At 44.5% G+C, this 19,108-nt stretch overlaps 1 pseudogene across 1 annotated transcript; it reads right to left on the bottom strand.

The window, feature by feature from the left end:
* Positions 1 to 2,117: 2,117 nt before the first annotated feature.
* On the bottom strand, positions 2,118 to 17,332 carry LOC149456941 (selenoprotein W-like; annotated as a pseudogene). The gene is made up of 6 exons (XR_016313764.1): positions 17,127 to 17,332; positions 12,325 to 12,349; positions 11,984 to 12,037; positions 11,824 to 11,898; positions 5,745 to 5,865; positions 2,118 to 2,326 (listed from the first exon to the last, which is right to left on the bottom strand). The product of XR_016313764.1 is annotated as a selenoprotein W-like (transcript).
* Positions 17,333 to 19,108: the final 1,776 nt, after the last annotated feature.

The raw sequence follows: 19,108 nt of genomic DNA on the forward strand, positions 1-19,108 counted from the left end.
CTCCATCTTCTCATCCTTATCCTTCTCCTTCTCATCCTTCTCCTTCTCCTTCTCATCCTTCTCCTTCCTCATCTCCAAGGGCATTTAAATTAAAGGTACAGTGTTCTGCACTAATTTAAAGGCTCTCTGAAGCCTAGAAACCCTTTTAATAAGTTAACTTCGTAGCGAATTAATTCGCATCGAATCGAATTTCATACTGGAATTCGCCGAATCAGCCGAATCGAATTTGAGAAATTCGCTCATCTCTAGTTTTTAACTCTGCCATGGCCGGTCCTAAGCCCGTGCTGCGAAAAGAGGAAGGTTGGGTGCTAGGACAGTAAACCAGCCCTGTAAAAAAAAAAAAAGTGCCGCTATGTTTCGAGTGAAAGGAAGACGTTCACTGCACCTGGGACTGGACAAGTGTGGCTAGCAGAAGGTTTAACAGGGTAACATGGGAACGAGACTTATCATGATATGATATAGTATATATAGTTATATACGCCTATAGTTTACCGTACACCATGATCTCACCCACCAATGTTGACACAGCTTAGATGAAGGTCAGAATACCAGCCAGTCACTTTTACAGGATGACCACGCCTAGGGAGAGTAGCAACAGTGCTAAACTTCCTCCATTTGTAGACAGTCTGTCTTACCGTGGACACATGAACATCAAGGCTTTTGGAGATACTTTTGTAACCCTTTCCAGCTTCATGCAAGTGAACAATTCTTGATCGTAGGTCTTCTGAGTGCTCTTTTCTGCGAGGCATGGTTCACAGACAGTGCTTCTTGAAACCAGTAAACCCAAAACAGGTGTGTGTTTTTTTAAGGGCAGGACAGCTGTCAGCAACACATCCAATATCATCACACTGATTGGAGTCATGGTTGTCTCACTCCTGGCTCCAATTAGCTCTGGGAGAAGTCATTAAGCTAGGGCCTCATACTTTCCTCCCTACACTGTGAATGTTTACATGTTATGTGCAATTAAACCATGGAAACATCTAATGTTTGTATAGTATGTTCAGCAGACTGTGTTCTTCTATTGTTGTGACTTAGATGATGTTCAGAGCACATTTTATGCCCAATTCATGCAAAACTACACGTAATCCCAAGGGGTTCACATACTTTTTCTTGCAGCTGTAGTCACACACCAAGTGGGTACCTGCAGTTAAAGACGATGTCCAAGCCTGAACAGATCTGACTTCATTCAGACTAAGATACCCAGCTCTAAGCACGGGTAACCGCTTAGGTGTGCTTGGTTTGTACAGCTGACTTTATTTGCATGCACTTGTCATTCCAGCCACAAGCCAGTCTGCTGATTTTTGCAGCTGGAATTCACTGGGTGCAGCTAAAGGAGGCCTGAAAATCCTGCAAAAAAAAAAAAGGAGGAATCATGCTGCAGCATATGAACTCTCCCCCCCCCCCCACCTTTGCCATACAATTTTATTGCCCCTTAACTGCTCCCCCTTATGCTGCAGAGACGTGTTGGGGCAGTCAGGTTGTTCAGGGCCTTACGATTGCCAACAGAGGCCCTACTCAAAAATAAAACATGAATATAATGCGTTGCACTTTTTTCCCCACAGCTTTATTGAAAAGTCAGGAAATGGAATTTTTGTCACATTAAAGAGTTGTGGCGTAGTGCGTCATAACATGTTGGAGGTGAAAAAAAAAAAATTTGGCACCTAGAACACAAGGCAAGTCATTTTGGCCATGCATTAGATCTGCATTGGCAAGGCTGTGCAGCTAACACATGGTATTATTGAGCCCAACATTGTTTCAGCTACACAGGCAGAAAGTTGGAAATCAGTTTACAGTCATCCCTGCACACTTTGGGGTTTTATGTCAAGTGGCTGCCCTGCTGCATTGTGAACACAAGAGGCTAGCCAGCTTTTATAAGGACACAAGTTGGGCCAATGGAAATATCCATACCTGAAATTCAAGGGACCCTCCTCACAATAACACCTCAAATGAAAATGGCAATACCACATCCCACCTTCACTATGAGCAATGCCACTGCCCTGAAACCAACATCAAGCTCAGATCTAGCTGCACTTTATTTGAGACCTTTTAGTCCGTTATAAAGAACATACTGCCCTTATCTGGAAATCAATTCTCACTGTAAACAATTAAAGACAAAATCAGAACAACAAATTTTATTAACCATTTTCAAAACAAAATTTAAAAAAAAATTATAAGAAAAGCAGCAAGAGATGAGAAGGAAAACCGTTGTTTTCTTCAACTTCACATACCACGCAGTTTATCTGAGAGCTGCCTCACCTACTGGGCGTTTTAGCTTTTCCCGTCATGAAGCATTCGGAAAAGATGAAGGAAACAAAGATCTTTCCACCTAGAAGAGACCAAAAATATATTAGGATTGATGGTGATCTTGCATACAATTTAAATAAGTCTAAAAGTATGTATGTATGTATGTATGTATGTATGTATGTATGTATGTATGTATATATATATATATATATATAAAATTTTATTTATTTTTTTTACAGCCACTTTAAGCCTTTAGAACCACCTTAAGTAGTAAGAAGGGTTAAAGCCCATGACTTTCTTTTGCAGTCTGTATCCTGTTTGGCAAATGTACCTTCACTTCTCAACTCAGAGATGCAACAGAAGTAGAAGGCAATCACCTTCTTTGCACATCTTTTGGTAGGACAAAAATAAATAAATGTGCATTTACAATTTTTCTTGTAGGAGCCTGCAAATCATTGCATCTGAGATCAGCAGATTGGTTTTTATGCAGATCTGCACAGGATTCTGCATTCTGCAGTGTCAGTAAATAAACCTCACTGTCTTTTCTAAGAGGCTGGCTCCACACAGAAACCAGGGTTGTTATAGTGGAGGTGTACACATGGGTGCTCAGCAGAAAACTATTCATTTGTCAGTGTGCAGAAGTGAAAGTCTATGTCAGAAGTCCCCTGCATTTCATACACAAGGTCAATTGTGCACTAAAAAAACATTTTTACAAGAGAACACAACCATTGTGTTCTTGTGCCTGAAGGCATTTATTTGTAATACTCAATGAAGAACATTGTTAACCCAAATAAATCCAAGTGCCAGCAAATTTTCAAGTTTAGCTGCATCAAATCATTCCAAAATGTGGAAAATTGGAGCATTTACACTGAGATCAGTGATGCTGTGATAAGGTTGTGGTTATAGAATTTTAGGGAATTAAAAAAGGAACCCATCACGTGAGACATGGAAGCTGCTACTGAAGACTTGGAAAGGTGCCCCTGTTCCCTCTACTTGGCAAGACACCCCACCAATATGTGCACAGAGTGTACTTCCTCTTCACTGGATGCAGCCCTGTTTCATTCAGTTTTAAAGCCTAAAAATATTCTTACATTAAAAGTATCAAACCCCCCCCCCCCCCCACCTTATAGTTACTCAATGCAGCATTGTGCCCATCTATAGTGGCTCTTCCCTCCATTCCCAGTCTCACAGGCTTTGCTGGGGGCAGCGAGAGCCACTGGCTAACCTCCCTGGCACCTTTGGGAAGGGGAACGACACGGGCACCCAATCGTACTTCCACTCTGACCGCCTAGGACAGGGGTCTGCAACCTTTAAGACATAAAGAGCCACTTGGACCCGTTTCCGAAGGGGAAAAAAAGACTGGGAGCCGCAAAACCATTGCAACATTTAAAACAAATCCGACACTGCATATATTGCAAAAAGCGCTCTGGTCATGAAGGGGGTTTAAGGGCCCAGTAAGCAAAGGGTTAATCAGGGCCACAGTGTATCGTCATAATCACAATCATAGCCTTAGGTCAGTGGTGGGCAACCTTTTTTTTCAACTGAGCCAAATCTCGCCAAAACCACGATTGAAATTTATTTTGAGAGACATTTTTAAAACTGAAAATACATCCCCCATATAGTAATTCATCCCCCATAGTAATTCATCCCCCATATAGTAATTCATCCCCCATATAGTAATTCATCCCCCTGTGTCAATTTACTTACCTTTGCTCCGCGCGTTCCTCTCGCCGTATTCCCGCGCCGTTCCGGTCTTCAGGGCGGACTGTGAGAGGAGAGGAGTTTGTCACGCTGCCCCGCCTACATCCTGACAGCCAATGTTTGCCACGCACCCTATTGCCTGTCACCTGGTGGGCAGTGTGCTCCGGAAGCCGCAGCACAGGTGAAAAAGAGCCGCGGTTTGCCGACACCCGGCCTAGGAGATCATAAGCAGAAGTTCTCCTCCCTCCTACCCCACAGTCTTCTGGGACAAGTGACAAGTCCCAGAAGACTGAAAGACCATTCACAATGTGCAGCGCTGTTTGCACATGTGCAGTGAGCATCCAAGTGTGAAATAGCAAGCTGTCACAGCTGGATGCCCACAGCTAAGATTCCAGGGATAAAGGGCGGCCAGTGAACCCAGCTGGGGTGAGCACACCCCTGGATTGTAGGACAGGTGAGTTTTTTTTTTGTTTTTTTTTTTAAGTCAGCAGCTACAGTTTATGTAGCTGCTGACTGTTTCACAGCAGACTGGAGGGCCAGGTTTAAATCCAGTGAGGAGGGAGCAGGGGGCGGGGCCACACTGCTCTGTCGGTCTATGGACACAGGCTGCACGGCTATGGATTGAGTTCAGAGGTGTTAAAAGAGGAAGCAGCTTCCTAACAGTGGCACACTGAGAAAATAAGGAGCCAAGAGCACCAGCAGGGGATCTGCGAAGAGGCGGTTCAGGGCTGCTCTGTGCAAAGCAGGCAAGTATAACATTTTTACTCCTACAATCATTTTATTGGATTCACGTAAAGCTAAAATTTGATTGGCCCCAGAGTTTGAAACCTCAGACAGAAGAACACTGGTAGTATTGTACGTTTAACCAGTTGTCACTTTACTACAGGCCGGACAGGACATTCACTTTCACTGTTCCAGGTGGATGTCCTATGACATCCTCCTGAAAAACCACACCTTGCACATGCCCCATGCTGCCGCAAGATCTGTCACATGCTGTGTCCACCGGGCACAGCAGATGACTGATCAGTGTACCAGCCCCTGCCGGTACCATGTGATCGCTGTGACCAATCACAGCAGATTACATGACAATTTAACACAATGGATGGCATTCATTCCTTTCATCTACAGTGTACTATTATGTTGATCGCTGTGATTAGTCAGTGATCACACAGTACAGAAGTCCAATCACAGCCCATCTGTACCACATGATTGGCTGTGGCCAATCACTGTTAACCACAATAGTAATCACTGAATGAGTCTATTTCATTCAGTAAAAATGGTTACTTATACCAGTTAAATTCACTGGTATGAGCAATCAAGGTGTAAAGAAAAGAAAAAAAAAAAACCACAACCCTGATCACTCAGTAATACATTACTCTGGCTACAGTAAAAAAAAAAAAATGGAATTTACATTAAAAAAGAAAAACTATAAGAATAAAAAGTTAGCATCTGTTACCCCAAAGGCAGCCAAGTTTCAGCACATGAGGATCAAAGCTTGCAAATCCTCATGCAAGTTAAAGCAATACTAAAGTTTATTTTTGTTGGAAAACAACAAACATGTTATACTTACCTACTGTGTGCAGTGGTTTTGCACAGAGCAGCCTGGATCCTCCTCTTCTTGGGTCCCCTGCCGGTGCTCCTGGCTCCTTTCTGTTGGGTGTCCCCATAACAAGCCCCACCCCCTCTCTCCTCATTGGCTGAGATAGACAGCAGCAAGTATTGAGGGAGCTGGGGGCACTGCTGCACACAGGTTTACCTTCATACCTTGAGACTTTACAACCAATTTAACCATAGCTTACCATCATAGCTCAAGCTGTAGTTAGCAATATGTCCCTAATGCCATCATTTCTTCAATGCGGCCTCAACAGCTGCCACGATATTCATCAGCTTGGACTCCTTATCCACATAGCCATCTCCATTCTAGTGGATATAAAAAAATAATTAAAATTATACAATTCTCTACAGTTTAAACACCTGTGAATACAGTTACTATTGCAGCCCATCTCTGATTGGGCCAACTGCTGACCTTCAGAATATAGAATGTTATTGCAAGGTTATGAAGAAAATGGTCATTAGTGCCATAGAATATGGATGCAGGCTACAGGGAGCCCCCGGCAGGCACTGAACATTTTACAGACCCACATCAATACAACTTCAAGCTGAGCATCTTTTATTCTGTTTCTAGACACATCTCACCTCTCCTCCATACCAAATCCTGCCCACTGCCATATGTGAGCCAGGTATGCATGAACCAACAACCCTGGGCTTCATTAGCACACTGCTGCCGTGTTAAAGTTAAGTACCAGGCTCCACCATACATACAGCTGAAATACATGTTGGGAGCAGTTTTACCTGCCAAGAAGGATCTCTGGCCATTCCTTCCCAACAGCCGCATAGCAAAGACCATGAGATTACCCGACTTTGCCACTGTAGGTAAAGTAGAACTGAAGTGCCGTATAAAATGTTTTAGTGCCAATTCAAACTATATGCAGGGGCAGAGGTTTTCCCGCATGGTAAAATGTTGGTCACTAAAGGATACACAGCAAACAACTGTTTCCTGAATCGCACATCACACCACCCCCTAAGCACAGTGGGCAATGTAAAGTGGTCAATTAACCCAAGAAAAAAGGGAAAACAAGCGCCATCTCGGTGTAGTATTAAGATCAACATTTTAATGGTCATAAGCAAATGCACTCAAAGACAGATGTGACTAGGCATATACTGTATAATCTAATTGTGTATGCTGCACGTTGGCCTGCTTAACGTCTACCCACGTCCAACACGGCCAGAGGACCTTTACTGTCAATTAAACATTATCCCATTAACAAATTTTAGAACTGTTCCTCTGACCATGTTGTCTACTGCCTGACCTGCCCATGTGAACTTTTCTATGTTGGCACGGCTACAAGCACTCTCCTGAAAAGGTTTGGGGAACACAGACGATTGGTCGAAGAAGGAATCGCCAAACATAGCATCCCCAGACATTTTCTGGAATTTTATGACAATTCCTCTTCTGGACTTAGGGTCTGGGTCATTGAGTTCATTCCCAGGAGGCTCCCTGCGGCAGAGCAATTCAAACGTCTCTGAAAAAAGTGAAATGCTCTGGATTTACACCCTAGACACTTCATCCCCGGGAGGCCTCAATGAAGACGTTGAAGTGAGTGCTCGCTTTTCTTAGGCTTCCCCAGCGGCCAACCCTCGTGGTGGCCAATACAGTATGTTCACACCAATTTGTAATACCCTCGCCTATTTCTTTACCTAAATACTTTATCTTCTACCCAGGTCAGCCCCTAGACTAACCCATATGGGATCGATATGGCCCTTCTGCCAGATTTTTCAGGCTGTACCTCATACGTATAAAATATGTAGCAGACAATTTATACCTATGTATTTAGATCCATATAAATCATCATCCTCTTTATACCATTTTATATATTTACATTTTCATTATACCACTACTTTGTAGCTCCCATTCCAAGTAAAGCAAAGTTTATACCCCATTTTATAGCAGTATGGTTGGTTATTGTAGTTCCACTATGAGGTGCATAGATTTCCCCCTATGTGCATGTCATTGGCGGGTCAATGGCCTGCATACTCATCGTTTTAATTGTTTTGGTGCTCATTTGCCATTCCCCTTTTCAGTTTGTGGATGTTTTAAGTTGTCCATTGCCTGTTTTGCCCATTTATACCTCTAAGATGGCTTCCCCATGGTTTGAAGGAGCGCATGCTCCACAACGCGTTGCCATTTTTGGTCATCACGTCACTTCCGCCTGCCATGCTGTGTTCCACACAAATCAGGAAGCCCTGGGAGCCTCCAGAACATCCTGTCAGCGGGCCCACTGCCTCCATCGCCTGTGTTCCAGAACCGGTATCGATGACAGCCTTTACAAAAAGTATATATGCCAAGTCATATCTTTCTGTGTGAGTGCATTTGCTTATGACTAGGGATGCACCGAAATTTCGATGGCTGAAACATTTTGGCCGAAAACACCGCTGTCGGCCATCGGCCAAAATGGAAAAAAAAAAAAAAAAAAAAAAAAAAAAAGCACCGATACAGGTGCCAAAAAAACCCCGCCCCTTTCTGCCGGCCACCACCGCTCAGTAGTTCAGCCTTACCTGAGAAGCCATCAATCCTGGTGCTGGTGCAAGGGCTCTATGCCCTTGGAGGACCGGAACGATGTCACTTTCCCTTCTGGCCATTTTTTTTTAAAGCACTAGATCAATGCTTATTTTTGATCCAATTTTACATTGCTTTACATTGTAGAGGAGAGATATGGGGTCTTATTGACCCCATAACTCTCCATAAAGAGGACCTGTCACTAATTATTTCTATGACAAGGGATGCACGCATTTCTTGTGATCAGAATAAAAGTGGTTAATTTTTTTTTTTTTTTTCTTTAAAAAGGAACTGTGCAAAAAAACAAAACAAACAAACGTTTAAAGTGCCCTGGTCCCCCCGTGCTCTCACATAGTGGTGAACACATATGCAGGCTATGCCCACATATGTAAATGGTGTTCAAACCACACATGTGAGGTATTGCCACAAACGCCAGAGCAAGAGCAATAATAATCACACTAGACCTCCTCTAACTTTGCACTGCTAACCTGTAGAAATTTTTAAAGCATCACCCATGGAGATTTTTAAGTACCGCAGTTTCACGCCATTCCACAATTTTAAAGTGTGACATGTTAGGTATCTATTTACTCATATTTTACAAACAAAATTGGGATATATATATATATATATATATATATATATATATATATATATATATATATATATATATATATATATTTTTTTTTTTTTTTTTTTTTAATCAAAGTATTTTTTTCCAAAAAATATATTCATTTTTAAAAACTGCACATTTCGGTCAAGTGCATTTTGATTTTTCGTTTTCGGCACCAGAATTTAATCTGATCACAAGCTGCCTCCTAGTGGACACATGTCAAATGAAAAATTCTGCATGCATGCTTGCTGGTCTGTTAGCTTTTGCATTAACCTTCTTTCAGATTATAAATATGCCATCTTGCTTAGTCTCTGGCTCTAATTAAAAGGTGCTACCATCCAAAAAAGGGATTTAAAGGCCACTTTCACCTTTAGCAACATGTTACAGATGTATTTAGGATGTAATTTGTAGATAAGCAACCCTCCCACCCCCAAAGACCCCCCCTTCCCCATGACAGTGTGCAGGGGGTTCTTCTCTGCAGCATAGCAGCTGTCAAACTTGAAGTAAACATGGCTGTACAGGGTTCTGCCTGTACAGCCGCTTCATTCATTCACAGAGATCTGTGAATGAACAAATGACAAGTTGTGTCACCGTGGCAAATGGACTTCTAGTTCCCAATGGAATATGAGTGTGGTACCCGCACGCTTCATCCACTGACATGTTCACCAGTACAGGCAGAGAGCTGGAGGAAGCCTGTCATTGCACCTACAATCCACAGATTGCATGTCCATGCTTTACAGGCTCCTGTGAAAACAAAAATTCACTTTCTGGCAAAAATGTGTTTTTTTTTTCTTAAAAACAGGTGAACTTTTCCTTTAAATTGCTACCCAGCAAAGTTCTCTAATCAGGATTTCTGTAGCTTCCCAATCTCCTGATCTTATAAGATATTTCATTTGTATAAAAAGAAGTAGCTCTGCTTTAAGCAAATATGCTAAGTCACTTCCTTGCTCACAGCCAGTGGACACTCCATGATTAGTAAGGCAGGAGTCAGTACATGTGCATGCAACACACCTATTTGCTCCCTAGTGCCTCTGTTCTACTGTACAGATTACAAGAAGCAGATACAAAGTATAATTCAGGTACTTAAGCAAGTGTGTGCAGGGTATAGCACAGCAAGAGGTCAATAAAGAAATCTGATTAATGCCTTCTAAGTCTATGAGGTCAGGGGTAAGCAACCTCAGCAATCCAGCTTTGGTAACCTAAAAAGCCTATCATGACTCTGCATCCAGGAGTCAAGCCTGTGGATATCTTGCAATGCAGTGCCATCATGGGAGGTTCAATGGTTGGAGTGCCAAGATTTCCCACCGTTGCTCTAGGTCAGTGGTGGGCAACCTTTTTTTTCAACTGAGCCAAATCTCGCCAAAACCACGACTGAAATTTATTTTGAGAGCCACATTTTTAAAACTGAAAATACATCCCCCATATAGTAATTCATCCCCCATATAGCAATTCATCCCCCATATAGCAATTCATCCCCCATATAGCAATTCATCCCCCATATAGCAATTCATCCCCCATATTGTGTCAATTCACTTACCTTTGCTCCGCACGTTCCTCTCGCCGTGTTCCCGCGCCGTTCCGGTCTTCAGGGCGGACTGTGAGGAGAGGAGTTCGTCACGCTGCCCCGCCTACATCCTGACAGCCAATGTTTGCCACGCTCCGCGGGCCGGATTAAAAGGTCCGCCGGGCCGTAGTTTGCCCATTGCTGGGCTAGCTGCAGAGTCCTGACTTTTGGGGCGGCCGCCCGAGAGGAGGGAGGGGAGCGGGAGCCCGGCACACAGAAGAGCCGCATTACAGTGTGTAAAGAGCCGCATGTGGCTCGCGAGCCGCGGCTTGCCGACCACTGCTCTAGGTCAGGGTTTCTCAACTATTTTTCAGTCAAGGTGACCTTTGAAAGTATTTTCAACCTTAAGGCACCCCAGTCCAAAAGCCCTTTCATATATGAGGCTGTGGGATGGTAAAACATTGTTGAGCCATGTTTTTTTTCCCCAATCGCCAACTATTCTCCCTTTAGCTGTAGAGGCAGTGCCAGGGTTGGACACATACTGTGGCCTGATGTTTGGTGGCTGTGGCAGGAATTATACTGCCTGTTGCGTTCAGCGGGCATTACCACCTCTGTATGCAACCCCATCAGGTGAATAAGACCATGCTGCAACTGCATGCATTGCACATGGTGGTGGTGCTGCATTTAGGGGGTTAAAACAGGAAGTAAGGAGACAACAAAGTGCCTCCTCGTTGGTTGTCAAATGCCTTTGAACAGTGATCCAAGCAAGGAGCAGCATTTCTTGCCGCTAGTGTGAACAAGCCCTGAAGAGTAGTCCCACTAGCTTAGAAAAGCAGTTCTGAACTTATATATAGAGTGTAGATGTCAGGAGCAAGTGATTTACAGACACACATACACCCCTCAGACTTTAGCCGGATCAGGGCTAGTGGGAGAAGAAAATTTCCTTGCATCATTGGGAGTAGACAATGTCCCATCTTTGGTATTAGGGAAGTATTAGTGCCCCATCATTGGTGTTAGTGGGAGGAATAGTGCCTCGTATCAGTGGGAGCAAAAGTTCCCCAAGGGTCAGAAAAAAGGCAAGCCAAAGGGCCTCATGGGCTGAGGTTTGGAGACCACTGCCCTACAGCACCTAGATGAGTTGTTCATCCACTTAAAGTGATTGTAAAGGCTTAAGGTTTTTTACCTTCATGCATTCTATGCATGAAGGTAAAAAAACCCTGTGTTAAGCAGTGCCCCCAGCCCCCTCAATTACCTGAGTCTCATTGCGATCCAACAATGTGAACGACAGCCTTGGCTGTCCCAGGTCTCTGCCACCTCATTGACTTCTGTCACCAATGACGAGAGAGAGGGGACAGGGCCAAGCTGCGACTGTGTGAATGGACACTGAGCAGCAGGTGCCCCCATAGCAAGCTGCTTGCTGTGGGGGCACCACACAGGAGATGGGGCCAGGAGAGCCTATGAGGGACCCGAGAAGAAGAGGATGATCCAGGCTGCTCTGTGCAAAACTGCTAAGTATAGACATCTGTTATTTTACAAACAAAACAAAACCCTTTAGAATCACTTTAAAAGGTCACCAACTACTGCAGGACAATACAGCTACTTCCAGTACTTGGATAAATGAAACTTGGTTGAATCGGGACTTCTTACCTTCTTTGAGTGCACAAGCTTTCCATTAACTTCCACTTCAAACCATCCTGTAGCAGTTGGGGTAGCTTCACCATGCTGGAGGAGGTTACACAAATTAGGACGTTTACTGCAATACCACCAACAGTTTGTACAATTTATATATAAGGAAGGTAAAACTTACAAATTCCAGCAGTTCTGGGAACCGTTTTTCCAGGTCCCTCTGCAACCGCTGAAACTAAAGAGAACTGTATTAATGAGCATGCCATTGTGAGTATCCAACCAACTGATAGCAATCATTGCATCCCTTAACTGAAGTCTGCAGGGCATGACATGTAAATGTTGTATGAATTTCAGGTCTGCTCAATAAAGACCCAAGATGACCCCAAAACTTGAAGCTACCTCCACCATGACGGTTTGACAATACAGTAGATGTGGAAACCATGGACCTTGATGGATTGTGCAAGGGCTGCCTAAAACCCAAGAATTTACACCCTTTAACCACATTAGAGAAAAGAGTCTTACCTTAGGGCCATACCCTCAGGCTCCACTAAAAAAAAAAAAAAAAAAATTAAATTACATTAATGATTGCATTTTTATGCATTTACAATACATACAGCTGGCCATACATTTGTAGATTTTTTGAACTAACATTTGTATGAAAATTCTCACCAGTACATTCAATGACTCAAAAGTTTTGATTTCAAAAGTTTTGATTTCAAAAGTTTTGATTTCAAAAGTTTTGATTTCAAAAGTTTTGATTTCAAAAGTTTTGATTTCAAAAGTTTTGATTTCAAAAGTTTTGATTTCAAAAGTTTTGATTTCAAAAGTTTTGATTTCAAAAGTTTTGATTTCAAAAGTTTTGAATTTCCTGAACAAAAACTACATTCGCCATTAGAAAATAAATGCAAGAATTTCCCATTCTGCACCCTGGACTGCTTTCACACCTTTCCATAAAAAAAGGAAAAAGAAAAAAGCAGATATGTGTGACCATGTAATTCTATGGAACTCGTCACACTGACTGTTTGCGGGTCTGCTGCATTTTTTTTTTTAAATCCTGAAGTAAACCTCCCCTTTGAAATCCATGGACAAATGTGCCAAAAATGATAAAAAAAAAAACAAACAAAAACAAACACACGCACTCGCGTTGGACACACTTTTTGAACCTTTTGTACTCAAGCTAAAAATAAACATTGGTTTTGAAAACAAGAAAATCATCTGCTTTAACCACTTACCGTCCACTCTATAGCAGATTTACTGCTACAGGGCAGGCATTCTCTGCTAAATCAAGCATATAAATGTAATTTTTCACTTCTGCTACTGGGGGGCGTGCACTTGCTGCCAGAGAGCAGCTTCTGCTGTGACTGGACACAGCAGAAGCTGATCAACAAGTGCTGGCAATGGAGGAGTGCTAAAATAAAAGAATATTCTCCTGCGCCAAAATGTAGATGTAAATGATTAAATGATTAAAGCAGCCTGTATTAGTAGTGCCACAGCCACAGCACCAAAAACAACAACTCAATATAAAACCAATTAATACGGCGCTAAATGAGCAAAATTAGATAAAACATAAAGTATAAACCATGTAATAGCTGACATATATATAAGGAATGGCTGACATATATATATAAAGAGTGAAGTAGACAGCTATACGGATAACATGCATGAAGGTGAGCCAAAATGTCTATTCTCCTACATATTTTTGGTTTAAAAAAAAATCAAATGCTCATACATTTTAACCAAAATGTGTATTCTCCTACATCTTTTTCTTAGTTTTCTTCATTTATAGTGCAAAAAAAAAAAAAAACCCAAGGAGGTGATCATACACCACTAAAATAAAGCTTTATTTGTGGGGGGAAAAAAATTACACTACCGTAACTTCATTTATGTACATTGTTGCAGGACCACGCAATTGTCAGTTATAGTAATGCAGTGCAGTATTGCAAAAAATGGCCTCGTTAGGAAGGGGATCAAGTGGTTAAAGGATTAAGTTCACCTTTGGAGCATGTAACATGTTACTCATATTTAGGGTGTGCAAGTCTTTTATTCATTTCAATGCCCAGAACAATTATTCTGCCCAATGGAATGAATTGATGCCCAAATGCTGGACTCCCAGAAAACGCACCTAAACGCTTTTAAAAGCATGAGACAATTTTAAAAGTGTCAAGTCCATTTTTCTGCCAAACACAGCATTTTAAAAACTGACTGCTAATATGATGCAGGAATCCCCCACCATGCACCGCCAAGATATCCAGATGTCTGGCGTTTAAAAAAGAAGGTATACAGCTTTAAGAAAGCGCACAGCAGTCCAGCATCAGCTCTGATCGATCCTTCACACCTACACTGCCAGCAGCTTCCGAAAAGTGTGAGGACCTCATGCGTCCGAAATTCTGAAGGACCATCTGCACGCTGGTACGTACCCTTTCCAGCACCCTCTGCACACTGGTACGTACCCTTTCCAGCGCCCTCTGCACACTGGTACGTACCCTTTCCAGCGCCCTCTGCACACTGGTACGCACCCTTTCCAGCGCCCTCTGCACACTGGTACGCACCCTTTCCAGCGCCCTCTGCACACTGGTACGCACCCTTTCCAGCGCCCTCTGCACACTGGTACGCACCCTTTCCAGCGCCCTCTGCACACTGGTACGCACCCTTTCCAGCGCCCTCTGCACACTGGTACGCACCCTTTCCAGCGCCCTCTGCACACTGGTACGCACCCTTTCCAGCACCCTCTGCACAATGGTACGCACCCTTTCCAGCACCCTCTGCACAATGGTACGCACCCTTTCCAGCACCCTCTGCACAATGGTACGTACCCTTTCCAGCACCCTCTGCACAATGGTACGTACCCTTTCCAGCACCCTCTGCACAATGGTACGTACCCTTTCGAGCACCCTCTGCACAATGGTATGTACCCTTTCGAGCACCCTCTGCACAATGGTATGTACCCTTTCCAGCACCCTGGTATGTACCCTTTCCAGCACCCTCTGCACACTGGTACGTACCCTTTCCAGCACCCTGGTATATACCTTTTCCAGAACCCCCTGCACCCTGGTACATACCCTTTCCAGTACCCTCTGCACACTGGTATACACCCTTTCCAGCACCCTCTGCACACTGGTATGTACCCTTTCCAGCACCCTCTACACACTGGTATGTACCCTTTCCAGCACCCTCTACACACTGGTATGTACCCTTTCCAGCACCCTCTACACACTGGTATGTACCCTTTCCAGCACCCTCTACACACTGGTATGTACCCTTTCCAGCACCCTCTGCACCCTGGTATGTACCCTTTCCAGCACCCTGGTATGTACCCTTTCCAGCACCCTGGTATGTACCCTTTCCAGCACCCTGGTATGTACCCTTTCCAGCACCCTGGTATGTACCCTTTCCAGCACCCTCTGCACCCTGGTATGTACCCTTTCCAGCACCCTCTGCACCCTTTCCAGCACCCTTTGCACCCTGGTATGTACCCTTTCCAGCACCCTCTGCACCCTGGTATATACCCTTTCCAGCACCCTGGTATATACCCTTTCCAGCACCCTCTGCAGCACCCTGGTATATACCCTTTCCAGCACCCTCTGCACCCTGGTATATACCCTTGCCAGCACCCTCTGCACCCTGGTATATACCCTTTCCAGCAGATTGAACATCATGCGCCTGTCTCCACCTAGTAGACTGCATGGCCTAATGGATAAGGCGTCCTGACTTCGGCTCAGAAGATTGCAGGCTGGAGTCCCTTAGTTGCTGTCCATGCTACTTGTTAGCTCCTGCGGTCTTTACGTACAAATTCTAGGTGGAGACAATGAGGAGGATTTCTATTATAAGTGGAGACATCTGGCAGTGCATGCTGGGGGATTCCTGCAGCAGAGGAGCCATCATATTAGCAATCGCATACAGCCCTCCTATGATGTAGAGGCCTACAGAGGGGCGAGCACACAATCAGACACGTGTGGAGTCATGTGGGGTTATCTGCTGAAGAGGTGAGGGTTGGGAGTTCACGGCACCATTATGTGTATTGGACTGAAACCACAACCTTTCTTTGAAAATTCTTTCACAAACGTCTGAACCGAATTGCTGTGGAAGACCTCCATTTAGCAGTCTCACTTCTGGTGCTGCAGTAACACTGAACTGTGTTTTCTGCACAAACATTGGAACTTTTGGGATATTCGTTTATGTGGTCGTCTCAGTTATACTGTGCCACTATATGGTGTATGCGCTTCGACAGACCCAACCGGGACTGGGGGAGGGGACTATGGGCTAGCCTTCTACCCGATAATTATGTCCCATGCAGGGGCGGACTGACAACTCACGGGCCCCCAGGCAATAGGGGATCATGGGGCCCCTGTGTCCTTGCCCAAACTCAAAAAAGCCTATGAAAAAGGTACCAGGGGCATCTCATGGGGCCCCCTACTGACCCCGGGCCCTCGGGCAGTGCCTGAGTTTCCAAATGGTCAGTCCGCCCTTGGGCCCATGCTCCTGATCAGAACATGGGAAACAGCCCTCCCCCCAAAAAAAAACACCCACCACCTTAAGCCATGTTTTTACCCTTCCCCACACACAACTAATCCTCCTTCAAGCAGGTCTTCACCCTGAAACATGAAGTTTCCACCCCATCCCACCTCTGGTCCGGCATGAATAAGTTTTTTTTCACCCCCCACCAACCAGCCCCCTTATTTATTCCAGGAACTTATATAGTGCCGTCAATTTTACGCAGCGCTTTACATATACGCTGGACATTCACACCAGTCCCTAACCCTCAAGAGGTGTACAATCTAAGGTCCCTAACTCACATTCATACATACACATACTAGGGCCAATTTAGACAGGAGACAATTCACCTACCAGCATGTTTTTGGTATGTGGGAGGAAACCGGAGTACCTGGAGCAGGAGTAGGCAACCTGCGGCTCTCCAGCTGTTGTAGGACTACAAGTTCCATCATGCCTCTGCAAGTCATAGCTGTAACTGTCAGTTTTGTAATGTTGCAATGCCTCATGGGAAATGTAGTTCCACAACAGCTAGAGAGCCACAGGTTGCCTACCCCTGACCTGGAGGAAACCCACACAGGCACAGGGAGAACATGCAAACTCCAGGCAGGTGGTGCCGTGGTTTGAATTCGAACCAACGACCCGAGTACTGCCAGGCAGGAGCGCTAACCATTTAGCCACAGTGCTCCCTTACAAGCACTATCCTGCACATCCAGAGGTGGGATGGAGAGGAAAGTTCCTGTCTTAGAGGGTGAAGACCTGTTTGAAGGAGGAGGACTGGTTATTGGGGGAGGGGGGTAAGAACATAAAGACATGGCTCAGAGCACAGCACTCACCAGTACACCACATGGATGCGGACTCTCCCTGTACCCGGCATGGTTCTGTCCCTGAGATCCGGATCTCTCCTTCCCGCAGTTGTCACTGTGACTCAGCGCTGGCGTCTCCAGGAGTAAATATAACATATCCCCGCCTACCACCCCGGGACAAAGGTACTATATCTCCGCCCACCTCCCCTGATCGCTGTATGCTGGTCACACCACCTGACCGAGAACCGTACAGTGACCCCGCCTACCTCTCTGAATAAATATACAATTGTTCCGCCCAATTCCCCTGATAATTCTACGATGGAACCGCCCATCTTGCCTTGGAGGCACGTGGTATTCACACTTACCACACCTAGCAAAAGCTTAATGGTTCCGCTCACGCCCCCTGTAAGTGCATGGTGGCTCCTCCCATCCGCCCTGGCCTGCGTTCTGACTGACTGCAACATTACTAATGGGGGGGGGGGGGGTGAGAAAATTAGGTCATACCATGTCACACCGCAACTAACCTCTGCCACACGTCTGCCGCACCTGACAGTATTTCTGTACCTTGCCTTCGCATGTCATACTCTGATCTGGCAGTCTTAGCATGGAGGTTGGCACAGACTATTACACCCCTTGTTTCCGATAAATGGAATCGACCGTACCTGCCTAGATCGGTGCAGAAGGGGGTCATTCTATATATTTTATTATATACAATGGGGGGTATTTATTAAAACTGCATGGTGCAGAATCTGGTGCAGCTCTGCATAGAAGCCAATCAGCTTCCAGGTTTTATTATCAAAGCCTCATTGAACAAGATGAAGTCAGATGCTGATTGGCTGCCATGTACAAATGCGCCACATTGTGAGTGCTCCAGTTTTTGGAAACTTCCACCTGTTTTGTTATCAGATCAATGTGGAAACTGATCACCCTGATTGAATGTGCAGTTAGGCTAGGTTCACACCCATGCAGTTTGCGTTTGATCTGTTTCTGCAGTGCTTTTTACGGTGTTTTTTGCACATGCGTTTTTGACGCATTTTTCTTTTTATTTCTTGATGCTAGACAGATTAAAACGCAAAACACAGCAAAAATGCACTACATGCTTTTCTGCAGCATTTCCATTGAAGTCTATGGAACCAAAAACGCAATGTTTTGCTTTTTAAAAAGTCCCTGACCCTTTCCAAAAAAACGCACTGGGTGAAAACGCAGAGATGTGAACCTGTCCCATAGGAAATCATGTTAAATGGACTGTAGTGCATTTCTGCAAAACGCTTAGACTTACCCTAGGTTCACACCTAAGCGTTTTCTGCAGCGTTTTGCAAAAACGCAGTAAAATCCATTTACCGTGATTTCCTATGGGGTATGTTCACGCCCAGAGGCGGACTGACCATTTGGAAACTCGGGCACTGTCCGAGGGCCCGGGGTCAGTAGGGGGCCCCATGAGATGCCCCTGGTACCTTTTTCATAGGCTTTTTTGACTTTGGGCAAGGACACAGGGGCCCCATGATCCCCTATTGCCCAGGGGCCCCATGACTTGTCAGTCTGCCCCTGTTCATGCCTGTGCGTTTTCACCCGGTGTGTTTTTTGGAAAGGGTCAGGGACTTTTTTAAATGCAAAAAGTTGTGTTTTTGGTTCTTTAGACTTCAATGGGAATGCTGCAGAAGAACATGTATTGTGTTTTTGATGCATTTTTGCCACGTTTTTGATGCACAAAACGCAATGCAGAAACGCATCAAAAGCAACCTGCATAGGTGTGAACCTAGACTTAGACTGCATCGAGATCAGGTTCAATCGATCTTCCAGGGTGGAAAATGACCGATCGTTTTTTATTGGTCAGCAGCTACATTGTTCCTGAACACGATCATATAACGATCAATCAGATTATGACATTGGAACGCACCTTACATGGTGATATTCCTGAATAGGATTCCTAAATATCTGAATCCAGCTTTAGCCCTGGTTCACCCCCAGTGCGGATTTGAAATCACACTGAAGTAGTGCGATTTCATGTGTGG

The sequence above is a fragment of the Staurois parvus genome, unplaced genomic scaffold (genome assembly GCF_062004578.1).
Source record: "Staurois parvus isolate SC_StPar_1 unplaced genomic scaffold, SC_StPar_1.0 ptg000340l, whole genome shotgun sequence".
Taxonomy (NCBI): Eukaryota; Metazoa; Chordata; class Amphibia; order Anura; family Ranidae; genus Staurois; species Staurois parvus.